Source organism: Ambystoma mexicanum, chromosome 1p, assembly GCF_040938575.1.
Source record: "Ambystoma mexicanum isolate Mex_15411 chromosome 1p, UKY_AmexF1_1, whole genome shotgun sequence".
NCBI classification, from domain to species: Eukaryota; Metazoa; Chordata; class Amphibia; order Caudata; family Ambystomatidae; genus Ambystoma; species Ambystoma mexicanum.
The window spans coordinates 1,205,752,519-1,205,773,098 of NC_090921.1; the positions used below are offsets into that span (position 1 = coordinate 1,205,752,519).

The 20,580-nt window shown below is 42.1% G+C and overlaps 1 protein-coding gene across 1 annotated transcript in view; it reads right to left on the reverse strand.

Annotated features, from left to right (window-relative positions):
* LOC138572018 (putative methyltransferase DDB_G0268948) overlaps nucleotides 1–17,915 on the reverse strand; it is a 630,847-nt gene extending 612,932 nt beyond the window's left edge. Inside the window, exon 1 of the mRNA XM_069649242.1 lies at nucleotides 17,809–17,915. The gene's annotated coding sequence lies outside the window, so the exon portion shown is untranslated. The remainder of the gene's footprint in view (nucleotides 1–17,808) is intronic.
* Nucleotides 17,916–20,580: the final 2,665 nt, after the last annotated feature.

The window sequence follows — 20,580 nt, forward strand, 5'->3', positions numbered from 1 at the left end:
GTGAAAGCTGAACCTATTTTTAAAACATTAGGGCACAAACTGTGCCCTAAAACTCATGGCAGCGTAGGAAATGTCAACCTTTGGCAACATTTCCAATACAGAGAATTGACAGAAAACATGTGCCACTCTGCAAACCTCACATACGCCAACATTTTAAAAAGTATTAGAGTTGGTGTACTATCTAAAGAATCACAAACAATATTAAAAACCAGGCACATCCATGCACTCTATGGCCATAACTCATGTGCTACTGATGTCATGGAACAATTAGCACAAAAACATGTCAATTGTATGTCCTTGATGCCAACTCTTCCAAGCTGTTCAAAATTCAATGAAACAATGTTGAAAAAGAAATGCAACCAATAATTGAAATTTGCTCCACAGATACACCGAACGTACGTGGTATGACACTACCCATGTGTCAACAAGCCACAACAAGACAAAATACCCTAGAAAACTCTATCTCCAACGCAGCTGGTTTGGAGACAATATTAAAATGATCTTTAAACTGTAGAGTAATGCTTAAACGTAACCTTGACGTGGAGCAAGGACTGGTTAATGGAGCACTTGGTACAATTGCTGGCTTTCAAACATACCCACGTGACAACAACATTCAATATTCTCTTTGACAAATTATCAGAAGTTAAAAGGATATGACGCACAACAGCCCGCTTCCTTCTTTTCAAAGACATGTATGCACGCAGAGAACAATTTTCACTAACTCCAGCATACTCAGTTACCATTCACAAATCACAAGGTCTTACCCTAGATAAAGCATTAATAGATATTGGTAGCACAGTCTTTAAAGAAGGCATGAGCAATGTAGCACTATCACGCTTATATACGCTTGACAGGCTATTTCTAATCAACTTTGATGCAAGTAAAGTAAATGCAGATATTCCTTGCATTCTAGAATACAATAGGCTGTGTTCACTCCACAACCCCATCTAAAAACCTATCGTGTTCCAGAAAAAGCAAAATGTTGTAAAATAAAACTACTTCAAACTGAAACGATACAGGATATCACTACAACTCCTACAAAGAAAAAAAAAAGAAACTGATACTTCATCGACTACCACAACCAAAGAAGAATCTACTGGTCAAAGTAACTCAACTACTTCTTCAAAGAAGCAAGACACACTCTGAACAAATGACTTTGACACAGAACTGTCAGGTCCATTAAAATTTTCAAATATAACTGCTGTAAATTGCTACGCAAATATACCAATAAATATTCCATTCCAATTGCCACCAATTATTGAGAACATTTACTTACACTGTACAGACCAAGTGAGTTTGCAAATGTTAGCCCTTCATAGAAATGCAGCCAACAATCCTGACAACACTTACAGTGTTAATGGAATAAGACAAGAATTGGACTACTGTGCTGGAATTGTCAAATTCACTATAAACTCACAAGAAAATCCACAAGTACTTACTAAAAGTACTGGAAAACAAAAACATACCTATAAATGAAATCTTTCAGATGTCATACCTCTGGAAACACACATGCACTCTCTGCAACCATTTGGCACATGAAAAAGTCCCTAATGAACGCTTTGTGTATGTATCCATACCTAACTGTGAATACATTCCATTTCAGCAACTTGTACAAAATCCAAACCATGGCAATTATGTACTATCTGCAATTCAGATAATCGCTCCACCTTACAAATACAGACACATAGTAAATACATAATAGTAATGCTTTTACGTTACAATGCAGATGGTACCAAAAACAACTGTAAGCTGACTGGATTCACACATGGCCAAGTATCACTTGGTAAGAAAACCTTCACAACAATAGGTATAATCTACCACGCAGGAGCCACAACCAATGCAGGTCACTACACTGTATATATAAAAAAGAATTGTGGATGGTTTGAATGTAATGATATTACCATTAATCTAAAGCAGATATTGCCAGCAAATCTTGTAAACGCTTACTTAATATTTATAAACCAAAATTTAATATGTAATCTGTGTATGAATATAAGCAGAATGTCAACTTCAATACTGTGCACAGTTAGAATGTGCCAACATGTATCTAGCGGCCCCAAGATTCTGCAACAAGCAAACAGATAAATAAAAACTACTAAAATGTGACAAGAAATACACAGTCAGAATATGCCAACAGGTATCTAACTGCCCCAAGATTCTGCTTCAAGCAAACACATAAAAAAATACCACTAAAATCAAACATGGAACATACAGTTACAATACGCCAACAGGTATCTAACTGCCCCAAAAAATCTACAACAAGCGAACAGATAAACAAATATTACTAAAATCAAACAAGACATATACAGTTAGAATACACCAACAGGTACCTAACTGCCCCAAAAAATCTGCAACAACCCAACAGATAGATGAATAGCATAAAAGTAGAAATAAACAATTAGAATACGCCAACAGGTATCTAATTGGCCTAAAAATCTGCGTCAAGCCAAAGATAGAAAATTAACAAGAAACAAGAAATAAACAGTAACACAATGAAAGAAATATATTGTACCAGAACATAGAAGGTTTTTTTTAAATCCAGCATGGATTTTTTTTTCCACAGACCCAATGATTTAGAAAACAAACACAGAGGGCCTCATTCTGACCCTTGCGTTAACCATGGCGCTATTAGCGCCATGGTTGACGCCGATATTTTTCCAACTCCAAGGTTGGCGGGCGGTAATTCCCCATTCACCATGGCCCTTCCCCATTCCCAATTTTGGCCCATAGGGCGCAATGGGAATGGGGAAGGCGCTAATTACGGCACCGTAAATTACGGTGCCGTAATTAGCTCCTAGGTCCCTTTGCGGGTTGGTTTTTTAACGCCTGCAAAAAGCAGGCGTTAAGTACCAACCCGCAAAGGGAACTCGGAATAGGGCGGTAAGGGTTTAACGACACCGGTCTCGTTACCGGTGACCATTAATCGTTACCGCCATACTCGGAATGACCCCCAGAGACTGAGAAAATTGCACAGTACACTGGTTTGAACTATAGTACTTATAAAGTACTAAATATGAGCGTAAAGAAAATACAGAAATGTCTATTATGCAATGCAATAACTCATTATGAACTACCTGCCCTAACATATGATCTTTTCTTTTATCACAGAGATCGAATAGTATATCTGGTCCAGATACCCATGTCATGAAAAAACTGCATACAATCACAAAAAACGCAACCAGTAAGTATACAATAAAAAAACTCAGAAACACTGCACTCCTTGTTACAAACTCCACAATCTTAACTGCATAACCTAGCCAAAACTTCACATACAGACTCTACAAATGAAACAGTACACAAACTTTTGGGTTGTGGATATTTGATGGGTGTTTGATTCTATGGGTGTGTTATGCTGCGATGGTTGAGGCCAGGGCCTAGAGTCTTGGGTGCATGGCCAAAGGCACCCAAGACTCTAGGTCCTGGCCACAACCATCGCAGCATAACACACCGATAATACCAAAAATGTTGACTGTGGTATGTGAGCTGCTTATAGGGGATGATAATTACAATCAATCCTCTACTAACAACCCAAAACCAACATCATACTAAAGTAAAATAGCCAGTAGTGCATTTATTATGTCTGCGGACAACCGCGATGACTGTGGACATGGCGAGCACATCAGGGCACATGCCACCTAAACAAATACAGTATTTGACCCATCTCTTACTCCCCAACCCTCTGCAAACACTTCTGCACACCAACACACTCCCCAAAATTGCATTTTGCCTCTGTTCACTGCCGCGCTGTCGGCGGATCCAAGATGGCGGGCGCATCAAAACAATGTGAAGCATCTCATGCCTCAGCCCAGCCAATCAGAGAACACGTTGCATGTCTGCAGACATGATGCAAGCCGATTAGCCAATCGGTGACCTGTCCATGGAGCGAACAGAGAAGTGTGTCCGCGGAGCGGACAGAGATATCACTCATTTGTTTGCCATACGTTTTGGCCATTTAAAAAAAAAAAAACTACTGGACGGATTTACACCAAATTAACAAAAGCACGCTTTCGGGACTAAGCCGCCACTCCTGCTGCAACTTTGGTGGAAATCCGTTCAGCGGTTTTGAGCTGTAGGCGTGCACAACGTTTTTTCCCATTACGTCTATGGGAAAAAAAGAAATTTTGGGACCCCCCCCTCTAACTTTGCCCTCACTAGACCAAACCTCACTCATATTTGCAAAAGAATTCGGAGTGGGCCTTATACTTTTTTTGCAAAGTTTGGTGAGGGTTCATCCAGGGGGAGCGAATTTATAAGCCGCCCAAAAAGTGCTCTTCCTATGGGATTAGCAACTTAACCATAACTGCACAGCCACTACCGTGGCTGTGTATTATATTTATTTATTTATTTATTCCCTTTGTCTACACCTCTTAACTGGGATTCTATTATATGCGCTCTATAAACCTGTCACCCATTTTCGCTCTCGCTCTGCATCAGTCTTTCTCTCTCATTTTCTCTTTCAGCCTTTCTTTCCCTCTCTCTCTTGCACTCTTTCGCCCTTCGCCCTTGTGTCTTTCTGACGCTATGTTCCAAAATGCATCTGTGGTGGTCTATTTTGGTCGTTTTTATTTCGATCTATGCTTTTCTTGTATGTCACCCTTTTGCTCGCTTTTTCTCTTACAGTTTTCTTTATGTCTCTTTCAACTTCTCTGTTTCTCAAATGTGTGCTTCGTTTCTCCACTATTATTTATTGTTTGGAGTCTTATGAGATAGTTCTCTTTGAGAGACTTGAATTGCTTTCTCACCTTTCATTGGTTTTGTCACTTCTCTCTTTTTGACATTTGTCCCTTGACATTTTACACTGTCTCTTTCATGATCTTCAACTTCAGACTTTCTGAATCTCTTTTTTTGACCCCTTTTCTCTATTTCATTTGTTCATTTTACATCAATATTTCACTACTTGTTGCTCTTGGGTACTCCCACTTGCCCACAATCTCTCTAAACCTTCTCTCTCCCTCTATCTGTCTTTGTGTCTCACACATACATACTTACTCCTAAATATTTCCCTTTGCATATTACTCACTCTGCCACTGTCACTCTAAACCTCTTTAATTCTTTCTACTGCAATTCTCTTTATAATCGTGCTATGCATCATCCCACACCCAGTGCCTTTGCCATTCTTTGTTGATATCATCTCTCTCACATACTGTTCTCACTTTTAGAGACTTAGGCCTTTTGTCTCACTTTCGCCCACTTTTCAATTAGTGTGGGAGGATCGGTCACATGGCCGGCCTCACCCACGTGACCTGCGGTATTCACGCTTGTTGGAAGTTTGAAGCATAGCAGGGCCAAATTAGTCCTTCATTTCTTCGAAGTCCATACATTCTGTATCATTAAGTTAGGTAATAACACCAGCTATTATTATGGTGCTTAGAAGATTAATAAATCTTATAGGAAGCGTGAAATTTTTAAAAAAGGAATATCATTATTAGCAGCTTTCTTTTTCACCCTCGCTTTCCCTCTGTGTTGGTACTTCGGTTCAACTATCGGGGATCAAACCTTCAAGATCAGTGCATCAAAAGGGCCAGTTCTAAGCGGCTCTCAGTACCTGCACTGGCAGTATTGAGGACCAGTACTTGGAACAGGACAAATAGAGTACTGGTTAAATCAATACCATGGCCAGGATGGGTGGCCAACCCTCCTGCAGTTCCCTGTCCCACAGGCAACAGCTGTCCAAACACTTCCCAGTTCAGGGAGGTGCAGATGCTCCCTCCCGAGGTTTTTCATTTTGTCAACAATTACAACAGGACACAGCAGTGTCTGGGGATGGAAACCTGTCCCATCAGAGGTGCGAATGGTGGGTGATAACAAATGGGAGGGAAGGATAACGCTGCATGACACAAGAAGGTGACTTTACATTGCATTGCATTTTCTTCCAATGATGAAATTAGATTTGCGTTTGTTGTGATTCAACCAAAGCCAAAGTGGTCCAATCGCATATAACCGATTCCCCGCCCACCGAATCCCACCCTGACCCCTAACCAGTAAACACCAAATCATTGATTCCTTTGTCCTCCCCGCCCCCACAGTCCTAGCTAATTGGGACTCTCAATCTGGGTTTCGCCCCCACCTCCCCTGACCTAAATTGCACCTGGGACCAGAGAGGAGAGAGGCATGACAAATATTGCCATATGGAGCCTTGTGTGCCACGAGCTGCTTCTGATGCGCCATTGCATCTAAATAGTTCTGCAAAATAATGTTGTAAAGTTGTCCACCTTAGCCCAGGGGGACATATGATGTTTGGCAATCGTTAAAGGAAAACCGTCTCGGTTCCCTCCTCCCCTCTGCTCCACCCGCAGTGTCTCATTATCACGTCTCCTTTCCACCCCACACGGGAGAAGAAAAGGTGGGGTGAAGTTGAGGGCCTGGCAATTACTCAATAACTCATGTATTTGTGCTGCAGATGCCTTTTATAATGTGTGAATGTTTGGCTGATAGGAAATGTGATGGGACATTTTGACCTTAAATTCCACACACAGCTCCTTTAAACTACACAAAGGCCCTGATTCACAGAGAGTTTTCCAATTGGGCTTTGCCATTATAAAATGCTTCTGTGAATTAGGCACCAAATGTGTCTTCTTTCGGGACAATGAATGGGAGCACAAAACAAAACACATTTTTGAAGCATTTTTATAGCCACATACCTCATAGTTTGACATGCAAAAAATAATGTTTTCTTATGCAGCTCTTCATATATTTTTAACACCATGAAATACAAGTTTGAATTTAGTGTCAAACAAATACTTTTGGTAAATGACCTTTTGACATAATTTTTGTATTGTGTGTCTTGCAGTGCAGAAGGTTTAGTATTGGAGAACAGGAGATACTTCAGGCGTGCGCTATTTGGCATTCTGTGACTTGCAGTCTTCATTCAAGTTGTGGAACAAAGGTTATAGAGATACTCGTTTTGCTTAATGTGTTTCTGATTTTATATAATATCAAATTGCTCTTCTCTGTGATATTTGTGTTTTGTAAGAAAGCGATATAAGATTATACTTCTTTAGTGCCAACACCTGCGCCGTGAAACACCTTGTGTTTAGACGCATTATAAATACCAAATAAATAAATAAATTATCTGTACCTTTCAGAGCTTGAAAGGTGAAGCGCCTACATTGTACAGTGGGTTTAAATCCCTGCTTCAGTGCTTCCCCAAATTGTGTGCTGATAAAAAATCCTTCCCAACAATGGGTCAGATTTACGGGGCTGTTTTTCAATCTCCCGACATAAATGAAGTGTAAAAATCATGTGTAAGAGATTTACACATAGTTTTTGATCTACTTTATGACTCTATAGGATTTTCAATCTTTTGATGGTTTTGTGGCCCCCCACAGGAAGAAATGTACATCCCGACCACCCCATCCACTCCACCTTTCTGAAACGCACACCCATCCGCCAGCATCTGAGTTTGATGATGGCGGATATTCGGTAGAGGTATATGGAATCCAAAAGCCTTTTGCAACTATTAAAAGCTGGCAGATTTCAAACGAATTCATGTAAATGCCCAATGCCATGCACGTTTATGGCACGGGGTATTTAGGATTCTACTACGAACTGCAAACAACAAATGTAAACATAGGTTCATCTGAACGCTTTGTGGCGCAACCAATTAAAATTGCATCGGCAGTACTGCCTGCATCCAAGCGTTTGGGTGACCAAGCCTCTGCAGTTAGCAGCGGTTAGAAAATGTCCCCCCTTCCCACCAAAGAGTGTGTATGGTATGTTTCTCTCAGTAAAATATGCAGAGTAACTCATATGGATAATCAGGTTTGAAGCTCATTTACTCACATGTCTGCTCTTTGTTTCACTGATGCAGTCACCCTGTACCCCTTCGCAGTTTTCAGTGGGGGCCTATACAGCATAGTTATTCTTTTAGTAGAAATTGTCTTTTTTACCCTACTTTCTACGATAGCCTTCTCACTTTTGCTCATCACAATACTGGTGCCAGAACAGGGCAAAATCAGTCTGTGACTGAGGGACTTCTTTGAGAGATGGCTGCATAAGGCGGAAACAATCACATTTCAAGTGAATACGATTGTTGGATGGAATAATGATGGTGATATTTCGGTGTGAGATGCTTCCAAGGCCTAAGCTTGAAATAAAGTGGACTAGCACAGTGAGTGAAAGTGAAGGTAAAAATGTGATTGGAGCGGGCAGGTGGTGACTGGGGAGAGACACTAATGGAAAGTGGTACAGCTACAGAACTATGCAATGGATGGGGAGACAAAGTACGATTAATAGAAATGGGTCGGCGAGACCTGTCAGACCGGCAAGAGAGGAATTCTGGGACCTCAACGGGCTTGTCCCATGCTCACTCAGAGCCTAGATTGGCGAGTATACAGATTGACTCAATTGCTAAAAACATGTTGCTATTGTATTTACTGGCGCTTTTATATTACTTTTCTTTTCTCTGAAACCCTCAACTTCCTCCCCTTTCCCAACCCTTTATCTCTGTCACAGTGTCTTAATTGTATGCTTATGGGTGATATACTTTCACACTAATTAAGGTAAATAACTATGCCCAGATTTGAAAAAGGCTTGTAGCCGAAACATGTGTAAATAGAAAGGCACACATATTGGATAATTAAAGAGTGAAACCTGAAAAATGAACTTTGGCACCTGTTGTTAAAGAGTATATGCACAATAGATTGGCGAGTACATGTTTTCATTTAAACTGGTCAAGATGTAGTAGTGCAACTAGAAAGCAAGCAGATTAGTGTAATAGGACTACATAGACCTCTGGCCCTCGAGAGTTGGTTGCCTTGCAGTGCAGACTTCCATTCACATGATGCATTCTATTGAAAGCTAATTATCGAACAGTGGTCATACCAAGCGGAACAAAATTCAAATGAATGCAAGAATGTTACAACAGACTTCAATGAAAAGGTGCCCGGAAAGGCACAACCAGATCAAAAGACAACTCAAAAACAATACTTACAAAAACACAGAGTTATTTCATTACATTTTAATATTTATTTACAAATGGATAAAATAGCATATTGAATCTGTATTCACCCATAATACATATTGGGTTTTTAAAAGAATAAAGTGCATCACGATTGAAGTGTTAATAACATCCTAGTGGAAACCACCGGGGAAATCCACACTGCATAAACACAAGTGAAAAACCAGACACCCCAATCGGGTGAAGGGGATCACGCGGAAGGGGAGTGGTATTCACAAGTGTATCAGCGGAAACATATACACAAATATATTTGAATAACATTCAATCAATGGAAAGGTTATCCTGAATGGAAAGAAACTTGCACAAATGATTAAAATGCAATACCATTCATCACATGCAATCAATGGAAAAGTTATCCTAAATTGGAACACTCAAATGATTTCGAATGAAATCATTACATTTGAGCTGGCTGTTCTAAGAGATTTCAATTCTATCTTTTCATCACCTGGTGATTCTAAACACAACAGATCTTGCAACTTTTCTAAGAAAGAATGGGAGTGCCTTCAAAACCTTAAGGCAGACACCTCTATAATTATCAAAAAAGCTGACAAAGGTGGCGGCATAGTTGTTAGTTGTCTGCGTCTCCACCTATTATGACACTGAGATGATGAGACAGCTAGATAATTGTTCCTTTTTTTTTTAGCAAACTTAGAGGTGATCCTACAGATAGCATTAGGAACAAGATCTTAGCTCTCGCTATACGGGCACGCGATATTGGCATTCTGAGTGAGAAGGAATTCCAGTTCCTTACTATTTAAGGGACTAGAACTCCACTCATCTACATTCTCCCTAAAGTTCATAAGAGCAGTTCCAACCCTCCTGGAAGACCTATCGTCTCCCTGTGTGGCTCTATATTGAAACCCCTGGGCAAATATCTAGATTTCTTCCTTAAACCACTGCCGGCTGATACAGCCACTTATCTGGCCGACACTACAGATGCCATCCTGCATTTAGAGCGTCTACCATTCAACCGTTCCAATAATCTTTTTATCACACTGGATGTGGAGTCGTTGTATTTGAATATTCCCCAACTAGACTCATTACCAATAATTAAATACTTTTTTGATTCCGGAAGTGACCCACAGTTGGTTCCCAGTGAGTTCCTCATCGAACTCCTTGAAATGGCCCTGACTAAAAACTATTTTTGCTTTAAAGAAGATTTCTTCTTGCAAATTAAGGGCACTGCCATGGGCGCAGCATTTACCCCGAACTATGTTATTCTGTTCATGTGGGCATTTGAAAAGGCTGCCATTCTGGTTGAGTCGAATCCATTCCTCCAATCCATTGTGTTTTACAAAAGGTGTAAAGATAGATGATATTTTTATGATATATTATGATATTATTATCATTTGTGACACAACTAAAGGTGACCACAATTTATTTTTGACATGGATCAACAGTCTTAATGAACATTTACGGTTCACCATGTCTGTAAACAACTTGTCTATACCTTTTTTGGACCTTCTTGTGAAGGCAAAGGATGGGGTTATTGTGGTCGATCTGTACCATAAAGAAAAGGACAGGAATACAATCCTTCATTTTGAGAGTTTTCATCCTCAAACTCTACGGGCTAGCATTCCGGATGGTCAATTCTTAAGAGCAAGACAGAACTGTACAGACAAACATTACTTTTCAGGCCAGGCTGATATTATTGCAAACAGACTATCGAATAGGGGCTACCCCTTTCATGTTTTGAGACGGTCCCATAGGAGGGCACGCAATCAACATTGAGATATTCTGTTGTCCAAAAACTCTCATACCAGTGCGGCCAATTCACGTATGGTTTGTGCCATGACTTACAGTACTTACCACTCTGCCATTAAAAAAGCTATTGGCAAACATTGGCCCCTGTTACAACTAAATAACCCCATTTTGGACCTCCCTATGTATGCCTTTAAAAGGGGCAAGAACCTTAAGAGCTGGCTATCCCAAGTGGATAGGTCGCAGGTCAAACAGCGACCTAAAACTATTTCAGAACTTTGGGGGGTGAACAGGATCTGTGGCCACTTTCCATGTGGCTACTGTTGCCAATGTAGGTCCACATTAGCTTGCAGTACGGTTGTGATTATTAACAAACTGTGGAGGCTTAAGGACCATACCACTTGCAATTCCAAAAATGTGATATATGCTGTGACTTGTCCCTGCAATATGTCATATGTAGGAAAAACATCTAGACCGGTTAAACTTAGAATAACCAAGCATAAGTCTAGAATTAGGACCAACAACCTAACTTCCCCCCACGGGTGTGAGGAACTTCAGTGGTGGGTTTTAAAACTTCTTCGAGGCACAGACATGTTCTCCACAGCCAACAGACTCTCTAATCGAGAGCAATGGTGGATTTATAACACTCAGAGTCACATAGTTGGACTTAATCTCCAGGAAGAATGGTATTTTGGCCACTAATTACCTTTGACATAGAAACTCTGTTGATTGGCATGTCTGCCATTGTCGGGCATTGCCACTGATAGGGAATGCTCCTCATTATATTTCTAATTGTCATTAACCCTCTGGGCTCATGCTGCCTTTTTTCCACCAGTGCATTGGTAGTGCACTCTTGCGTTTGCATCGGTGGGTGCAGTTGCTGTGTGCGCCTTGCCCTCTGAATGACTAGCTTTCAATTGACAGCCGGCATGTCATTCGAGACCTTGGGCCAGATTACACGGAAGGCGGTAATCCAGGGTGCTATTAGCACCCTGGACCATGCCGGTAAATTACCGGCACCGCCTTGGCGGAAAGGGGATTTACCGCCCCATTCCAAGGTTGGAGGGGCGGTAAATCCCCCTTCCGCCATTGCCCTTCCCCATTCCCATTTCTGCCCCATAGGGCTCTATGGGAATGGGGAAGGCGCTAATTACGGCACCGCAATTTTGCGGTGCCGTAATTAGCTCCGAGGTCCCTTAGCGGGTTGGTACTTAACGCCTGCAAGAAGCAGGCGTTAATTCCTCCAACCCGCAAAGGGACTTCGTAGTACGGCGGTAAGGGTTAACGGTCACCGTTGCCATTAACGGTGACCGTTAACCCTTACCGCCGTCCGTGTAATGAGGCCCCTTGTCTCATTGACGAATGCAGCTGCATATAAATCTGATGGACGATATGAGTCTTAAACAGTACCTGTAATGTCTTTGTCCAGTGTTGACGGTTTATTCATCACGATAAACGTTACGCACATGGAACTAGACCAGTTGCATGCACATGCCCAGCTTTGAGTCTTTTTTAGTTCCATCAGCACTCGCAATGTTATAGCTTATTGCCGACGTCTCATTCACTAGGTCAAATGGCCTTTGTATACAACTGGTCCTGCGTATGTGTATGCCTGGATTGGACACGCCAGGAGGAGATCCTGACGAGAGCGTAATCAGCTGCTGGCCAGACATTAGGTAGGTGAAGCGCAAATGAGTGGGGTTTTCCTTTTTTACAGCTCCACTGCGGAGGGTCCTAAGGACGCATAAGATGTGCAGGGGGCAACATTATTCTGATTATTGCATTTGAACCGTCTAGGTTTTGCTTATCGACTAATTGGGACTTCGAGCCAGTGTTGCTGCAACTGTCGGATGTACGCACCATTTAGTACGCCCATTGCGGGATCTTTTAAGAATTGTTTGTTTATATCTTCTGCCGGTGCATGCACTGTGACGATTCAACTTAGTCACAATACATGAAGGTGCATATGTTTGCAAGTAAGATTTCAACATCATAGCAACTGCAGTCGGATGTATGCCAAGGTAACGCAGGAAATCGTTTTTGGCCTATATATGCGCAGCGATAGAGGCGTGGTGTCCAATGTAATAGGGAACACCAGTTAGTTTCATTTGTAAGTATGTTGCCATTTAGGCAACTTTAGACATTAGGAAGGCAATACCTTTGCCACTGGCCCACGTGCCATTGAATGTGCCTGGAGGATGTTTATATTAAATAGCCAGTGTATACACATATACAATTATTGTCGCCTTGTCCCTTTCTCTTTGTGTGTTTAGTGCCTGAATCGTACATGGCATGACGCCACCGGTTGAGGAAATCAGTGGACTAAAAGACTCTCCATTGTGACTCCATAATCTACTTCTTTGGTCTCGGCCTTAGCACATGGCTACTTAATTGAGCCATTTAGATTAGGTGAGTCGGTTAGTATAACTTACTGTTATGCTGAGGGTTGCGCTGTAGCTCTTGAGAACTAGCAGTCAATTTAAATTGCGTCACAGTTTTACATTGGAGAAAAAAAAAAGTCCCAGTCTTATTAGGTGTTCCTGTGTTTTGTTTCCACAGAGTCATTAATTGGAGTTTGGCTATTGTATGGTTGACATATCGTTTAAATGAAAGACACGATGTTGGTCCCAATTCACCTGGTCGAGAATACGGTATTTATTACTTCTCCCGGTTTTGCTTTGAAGTTACTTTGAACTTTGTTTATGGATTGTGTTCTTATGATTGTCTCACCCAGATCAATTTTTAACCAATTGCATGTTTTTTTCTTGTGTGTCTTTTTTTATCTATTTTAGGGTTAACCATGCTCACTTTGGCCCCTTGTGAATTGTTGTTTTTATAAATCTGTATACTTGAAATTCATCCATATCATGTGGCACTTAACGACAAGGGAGTGCGCCATGCTGAGGAAGACGGGCATCAACTGAAGTACAGCTAGATGCTCTAATCTGGCGAAACTACCTGATGTGGTGTAAAAAACATTGTGAGACTGATTGTAAATTATTCTGCAGTCCTCACAACAGTGTAGTTGGCGAATGGCACCCCACACTAATTATTCATGCTAAAGTGTTTTCCAATTTAGGATAACTTTTCCATTGATTGCATGTGATGAATGGTTTTGCATTTTTCACTCATGTTTATGCGGTGTGGATTCCCCCTGTGGTTTCCACTAGGATGTAATTAGCACTTTAATTGTGATGCACTTTATTCTTTAAAAAAAACAATATGTATGAGGTGTGAATACAGATTTAATATGCTATTTTATCCATTTGTGAATAAATATTAAAATTTAATGAAATAACTGTGTTTTTGTAAGTATTGTTTTTCACTTGTCTTTTAACTGGTTGTGCCTTTCTGGGCACCTTTACATTGAAGCCTGTTGTAACATTCATGCATTAATTAGAATTTTGTTCCGCTAGGTATGACCACTGTTCGATAATTGTTTGGTTTTTCCCCTCTGCCAGCGACGAAGGGGACACACATCTCTTGTTTCTTTATTTCTATTGAAGGCTAAACGTGATCAGTTGCAGAACGCGTGTAATTCTCCACAACAGTCTGCACAGAAATAGGGCAGACAACCTCTAAAAAAGACAAGGGCACAGAGGCCGCTGTGTCTGTGTGAGGGTGTCTGCCGATGTCTATATTAGGGCGTCTGTCGGTGTGAGTCACCTTCTCTTCTTTGTCTTGAAGGAGGAGTAAAATGTACAGTTGTACACCATGAGTACTGGGGGCATGAAGGATACAGTGAAGTGGCTCCCAAATAAATATTGTGGGGCGCATCTCGCTTCTTCTGTGGTCAGCGATCAGGGTTGCAGTACAGTGAGGTACACACCAATCTCATGCGTCACATTAGTTGGAATAATTCATGTAATGCATTCGCCAAATACAAAGTTTGGTGGTCAGTAAAAAATATCTTCATCAAAATGTACATCTTCAAAGAATGACATATGCAATAGTTTAACATGTTGCAGTGCTTGTCTGAGCGCAATGACTTATTTGTGGGGAAACACATGAAAGGAGCTCAAACATACAAAACCAGCCGACAGGTGCTTAAAACAAATTATGATATGGGCAGCATTGGTCATGCCAGGCCATCTTCCTCAGGACCAGTTTACATAACTTTATTTAGTGACAGATCCCTTACATGCACATGAAAAGAATGACTATGCCCAACATGTTTAAATATAATTCTGGCATTAGACATAGCTGTGCCCCCCTTTAAATCCGACTCTAGTGTGCAATAAGCACACCCACGGATGGTATGTTATGTTAGTGACATACGTAGAGTGCACATACACCACAAAGTTATCCCTTGGAACTAGGTCGAATGCGAGCTGAGGGAGGGAGTGAGTTAGTGATAAGAGGAGACGGGTTAGGTGTTGAGCTGTTGTTCTGAACAGCACACAGCTGTATAGTGATTGAACAGGAAAGGCCAGGCATTTGCATTCCACGTGGTCCAGGGACAGAGAACGCACCTTCGTAGGAAAAACAGAATGAGAGATCAGATGAACGAAGAAGCCTGCATGGTGCATGTTTCAGGAGACGACTCGAGGTAAAGGGGGAGCAAAAGAGTAGCGACAAGGTGGAGTAGACAAAGGACCTTGAGCAGTATCCTCTGGCAATTGTGCAGGCAGCCGGTGCACCCCAATGAATAGGGGGTGCAGTGAACATACTTTTAAAATTAAAGTCATCAGAGGAATGGCAGCATTTTGATTAAACGAAATATGAGAAAAACTTGCTTTAGGAAGTCCAAGCTAGAGCGCGTTATAGAGGAGATGGGGTTCAACAAGGGCAGTCATGGCAGACCTGTGAGCAGAGAAAGTCAGGAAGGGTAAAGGTTGGTGAAAAAGACTTCGTGTAGCTAGTAAAATCAGGGAGAAGACAGTAGAGGCATTTGCAAAAGGAGGAAAAGATCAGAGTAAACTCGAACAACCAAGCTGAGCGCGGAAAGGAGAATCGGGAGAACGCAGATGATAAGACCAGCAGATTGAAGAGCAAGTGGGAGGAGGGCACCTACCAACATAACCTCCAGAAAATGGTGCGAGTTGGAAAAAGATGACTGTATAGCCAAGTGCTCCAGTAACCTTGGAACATGAGCAGCTTATGTATCTAACCACTAAACCTGTATAAGTATTGTAACTATGTTTTAACCTGCTGCCAAGTCAAAATGCTGTAACAGCGCCTCGATGGCCGAGGGCAGATTGTGCACTTTATAAATGGAAATAAGTAAAATAAATAAAATTCACTCGGAAGTGATGAGCAACTCGCAGAGGGAACCTAACTTTTCTAAGCGATAACAGCGGACCTTACTGCAGAAGGCTTATTGGTGTGTGGACATTAATCACCCGCTTGTCAGGATAGTTTGAGTAAAACATAAACAAAACAAACATTAATTAATGGTTACAAAGCCAGAAACAGTGGCTGCGCCGAGCTCACACAGGCAATTGAATGTTAATTAATGCTTTGTTCACTGTTCACAAATATGTATTTAATGTAACTGTGAGGGTGTGAACGCTTCCATTTCAGCATGAAACTACTTGCAGTATATCATTAATAGAAAATAAAAACTCAGGCCAGTGTTCTTACAAAGGAACTATGCAACGTCCTGGCCCTGGGTGCCCATCTACGGGAGAGTTCTCCATGGTCGTTCTCCATGGTCGGCTGATTGTTGGCCTTCCTCTCTGGCTCCTCTCCCTGCCCCACTTCATGCTGTGACAAATCTTGGCATTAATCGTGTATCTTCTGCCTGGGCTGAACCTCAGGTTAGGACAGATGTAGAGCTGCCCATCTTAAGCTTAAGACTCTGAGAACGATCATTCCATTCGTACCAGCCGGTTTGCGTGGGTTGCTGGTCTCTACTGCGGTGATGAGCACTCTGGACTAATGCAAAGCTACTTTATTTGGGCAGCTAAAAAACATTCTTCAGCGTTTGCAAGTTGTTGAGAACTCAGTGCCCGCTTAGTGGTGGGGTGTCTGAAGTTTGCACAGACTTTGGCTTTTCTTCGGAAGCTGCACTGGCTCCCGATGGACAGTTGCGTTAAATGTAGAGTCCTCTGCCTGGTTCACCCGCCTTACAGGGACGCAGAGCTTCTTATCTCTGCCAAACAATTAAAAGATACTATGCTCGTAATCTCAGCTCAGCTAATTTGTACTTGCTTCATGTTCCTTGGTTCCGCACATCTACTGTGGGTGGCAGAGTGTTTGCAACTGCCGCCATGTTCTGTGGAACTCCCTCCCTTTGTCTATTCGGAACATGGCTGATCGTCTGAAAAGCTTTGAAACCTTTCTGTGTAATCCCTGAACCTGGGCTGGTGCTCCTTTACTGTTTTCTTTACTCTCGTTTCTTTTCTTGTTATCGGTTGTTGGACTCTCTCCTTGAGAGCCTATAGCGCCAGGATACATTCAGGGCTGGACTGGAAACTAAAAGAGGCCCTGGAACTAAAGTTCAAAGTGGCCCTATATGACACATTTTCAGCAAGCCCAATGCTTTTCCTATGAGAAAATTTGGAAATACCACAGAAAAGAGGCCCAGGGTGCAGAGGCCCACCGGGAAATCTCCAGAGTTCCCTAAAGGCCAGTCCACCCCTGGATACATTTTGGTCACAGTTGCGCTTTACAAATTCCGTAACATGACAATGTCGTCCACAGATGACTCCTGCCTCTGAAAGCACAGAATGCACACTGCCTGCCTCCGTTCGTTGGGTAGTACACATTGGGCAAGCTCTCCTTAAAACTACACTGACACTTGGCTAGGGAAGAAGTTATAGACAGAGTACCAGTACTCTTCTTCACATCAGGGAAGACGTCCTGGTACTGAGAAATGCTGAACCAGGACATTGCAGAAACAGAGTTGGAAGGAACCTGCTTATTTAGATACATTAAGACCAGTCCTGAGGCCATTCCCAGCAAAAATACAGCGTATGGTGGAGGAGTATGAACCGATCAAGCTGCTATGACTCTTGCAGAACAGGCAGCTCTTTTGATAGAATATGAAGTTAAAGCCTCAGTCATTAATCTGTAAAATTCCCCACCTTGCCTCTAAAGTATTTCAATTTGTCTATCTATTCATTAATAATCTGTCCAAAACATACATCCAATTAATTGAAGATCGTGAGAGTACACCCTTTTACCATACTGATTATATGGCTCACCTCGACAGTGAAGATCCTCTACGCGTCTCTAAGCGTCTGCTGGCAGCAGCTCCCACTAAGCGTTTGCTTCCCTGGCACTCAGATGACAGGCGCTGCTTGCGCTGTCTGGGAGTGTCCTCTACCCCAAGATCACAGTCTCTCTCTCTCTCTCTCTCTCTCTCTCTCTCTCTCTCTCTCTCTCTCTCTCTCTCTAAACGTCTGAATTCAAAAAAGAGAATACACGTGTTACGTTCAAGTTGCAAAGTTTCTAGCGGTAAAATGGGTTATGACATGGGGCAATATTCTAAGTAACAAAATAAGGCGTAAATTAACGTGTTGGGAATGTAAACCTTACTTCTACACTACAAGGCATTTTACAACCACTTGGAGGCAAAGTGGGGGCAGGGAATGCAGTTTAGATTTCTGCTTTAACGTTTTCGTTTGCAGAGGTTTTCATGCAGGAATTAAAAGGAATAGAATTCGTCTGTTTTCAGCACCTCCTAAAAGCATTTTAAACAAAGACTGCCATGCATTTATAGCAGGGAGCACTTACATTTTCTGGCGTGTATAGGACTCTTACTGTTACCATGGCAATGCCATGTTTACTTCAAACAGCAAACCCACACACACACGCACAGAGTCGGAACATGGATAATATTGAACACCAGGTCGGTGGCCAAACTGGTATGGTTACTACGATATTAAGCTATAAGATTTGTAAAAATACAATGAGTTTGGCAGCTCTATAACAAAAGGTTCCCCAACAGGGGAATATGAAGTAACCCACTGCCATATGTATTCTTTCTTAGAGTTTTGAGTCTTAGAGTTTTGATCATGAGTTTAAGAGATAAGAACGCCGGCAGGTCAGATTCATGATAGATCTCAGAAGGTGTGGGGCACTAACTAGAACTATAAGCTAGTCCACATGTAATACAGCGAGTACTCTATAGCCTAAGAATTACAATATCAGTAAGGCATGAGCACTTTTCCGAGCACATTGACAAAACGTTAATTGAGTCTCATGATTAATGGTATGCTGTATACATTATTTTCTCTCTCTTATATGTTGTCTATATGTTGTGTATATGTTAAATGTCTTGAGGTCTAATGCACATGGTCCCATGATCGTATCGTTGAAATGGGACTGATGATTCAGGTATCACTGAATTTGATGAATATTGCTTTTGAGGTATATTGACTGCTATGGACAACCCATGTTGTTATATTTGTTGGCCCTAAGATGATTCATATATGCTCTGAAGAAGGACTTAGATAGTCCGAACTGCATTGGCCAAGAATGCATCTGCCTACAAGTTGCCCTTGAGGAACATTGTGACCAGTGAATTAAACTAATGTACTTTATTCCAACTTACCTTGAATACAATCCTTTATTTGCATGAAAAAATTGATCACAACCACTAAGTGGATTTAAGGGTGTGCAGCCCACACCGAAGGCTGATAAACCTAGGTTCCTTCTCTTCTAAAACAAAATGTTTCACCACTAGACCACCAGGCATATGATTTTGAGGGTGGGGGCAACCGCCCCAGGTTAAACAGCCCCAACCCGAAAACCTCAACAAAGATGGCAAAATGTTGTTTAGCCTCCTTTGGGGGCAGTTTGGTGCTGTTGTGCACCCATTTGCCCCCATAGAAGGCAAAACAGCATTCTACTTACCACTAGACCACCAGGGAAATGATTGTGGGGATTGCAGCACCCACCCTGGGTGTAACAGACCCTTGTTAAGAATGATTTATGAACTCTGACCTGGAGGGGCAGAGGTTCAGAAAGCCAACCTAGTTTCCTGGAACAGGGTAACCTCTGGACAAGCCAGACCAATCAGGGTAGCTATGGCAGGCGGTCAAGACTAAGTCTCAGGAGGGGTGAGGGTGACTGAAAGACCTCAATGAGCACACAAAGCAAGGACACTTACAAATTACTCCAGAAAGGTGTTATATTAAAAATATAGACACATTTATTACAAGGCCTTTGTTACATAAACCATAGTAAAGAATCACAGTAATACTAGATTAAACCAATACATCACAATCATTACAATATATATACAAGACCAATGGGGTCTAAGGGGTTAAAAGCATGAAATATGTTGACCACCTAAATGGGGAGGAAAACAGGCAGTGCAAGTAATCTTTAGACTCAGTTCCACATCAAGAATACACCTAACTAAGAGGCAGTCCAAGCCCTATGAAGAGAGGTGCCTTATGTTCAATAGTATATGCATGCGCTTGTGGCAATGGACAAAATAGGGTCCCTTCGAGAGTCTCTAGCAGCTCAGGAAGGTGGATAAGGCGATGAAGAACAAGTTCTCACTATTCAAGCAGGACCTCCACTTAGGGGCCACTCAGGTGTAAAAATTGGCTCCTGCGCTAGGGGCCACCGGTTGGGGTAAGGACTACTCACTGGTCCCCAATGCAGGCAGACCCAAACTTCGCTAATACAGTCCACTTCGCTGGCAGGTTCGAATGCGACAATAAGGACGTCTCGACACTGTGTAGTTCCCCAGTTGCAGCGGGGATTCCCAAACGGACAGTGGCAATTTCTCTGCTGAGGGAGGAGGAATCAGCCCGGTTCCACTGCAGCAGGCTTCAGGGGTAAGGGGGTCACAAATGCAGCTAACTTTCACAGGCCGTTGCCTCAGCAGGGCAACACGGTTACCGTGCTTATTCCGTCCGGGCGCACTCGTCTCACTTCAGACCTGGGAATGCCAAGTGTACGAAATTCGGTGTGACGGTGCCATGGACACAGAGCTAGCAGTGTACTAAGATTTGAGGGCC